Here is a 1560-nt window from a genome sequence, read left to right on the forward strand (position 1 = left end):
AACTGTTTATTAAACAAAGCGGCACGTTACTCAGTCTACGAACATATTTGAGTGACAGATGATGGCCGATTGGGGCCTATTTTCAACACTTTTAGCAGACACGTCCACACCATTCAACAGCTGGGATGAGGGCACTATTTTACATGATTTTGGAGCCTCATTTTCATATCCTCAGTAATTTTTTTATTTTTTAAATTTGACAGACTTGTTAACAACACTTCTGTGTGGTATGTGGTAAAAAAAAACAAAAAACTTCTATTTGATGAAGTGTAGTAGGCCATACAGGACAGAAACTGAATTTCAAGCTTGAGTCTCATGACATTGGTAAAATATTGCTTTTTGGACCGATCCACCTGACTACCCTAGGCACATTTCTACATTGTCCCCTTCTATTTCACCATTTTCTCCTTGTGTTGGTTAAGTGAGTGAGTCATCCTGGGTGAGAATGAAGGGAGGGGGGGAGTACTTGCTTTAAAATTTTAGTTGCACGCTTTACTTTCTCTGACAAGAAAAAAAGAATGCTGCTGAATATAAAGTAGACCTTTAAGGTTTTTTTTTTTTTTTTTTTTTAAACATTTTTCAAGCGACTTATAATAGGGCTGCAAATCAGAAGAGTTTTTACAATATTTCTGACCTTCACTGGTCTAACATTTCTATGGAGATATTAACAACAAAGCTTCAGCACACCACACATCTAGAGTGCATGGATATTTAAGCAGCACCAATTTCTCCTCCACACACTGCCTCGAGGCCATAATTTCAAATTCAGACGAGACTCCTCTGTAAAAGAACAGTAGGTTTTAATGAAGTCTGGTGGTGTGTGCGGACCTTCTCCATTATTTTGTAGAATGTTTATTACAGCACACTGGCGCACACTCTGCTGACTTTTTTTTTTAAATTAATGCACATGCTAAATTAAATGTTTGTTCTCGCGTGGCCTGGCCCATTCATGAATTAGACTCTCAGCCACAACTGCGCGATTGGAGATCCATTACAGGAAGTGGAGGATAGTTTCTGCCTTTACCAAACTCAGTCAAGATTCCAGGTTCGAATCTCAGCTCAGGTGTGGAGTTTGCATGTACTCCCCGGTTCATTGATGACTGTAAATTGTCCATAGTTGTAAAAAAAGTGCGAATGCTGGTTTGTTGAAATTTTCCTTGTGATTGGATAAGGGTGTACCCCACCTCTTGTCGAAAGTCAATCAGGTTAGGTCACCTTCGACCCTAATGAGGACAAGCAGTATAGAAATTTTATATGGATTAAAGATAGGGTGGCATGGTGATGTATTTGATGTCACGCGGCTGTCTCATAAAGGCTCTCGGCTGTGTGGAATTTTGGGGGGTTTTCTCCATGTTCCTCCCAGATTACAAAAACATGGATGTTAGGTTCACTGAAGACTAAATTGTCCATAGGTTTGAATGTAAGTGTAAATAGTTATGTGCCCTGCGATTGACTGGCGACCAGTCCAGGGGTGTATCCCGCCGCTCACCCCAAAGTCAACAAAACTTTCTTGTTCCCCCTCCAGGGCCAGTTAGGTCAGGTGTCTTCAAAAGTAGTTTC

This window comes from Phyllopteryx taeniolatus, chromosome 6 (assembly GCF_024500385.1).
Source record: "Phyllopteryx taeniolatus isolate TA_2022b chromosome 6, UOR_Ptae_1.2, whole genome shotgun sequence".
NCBI lineage: Eukaryota > Metazoa > Chordata > Actinopteri > Syngnathiformes > Syngnathidae > Phyllopteryx > Phyllopteryx taeniolatus.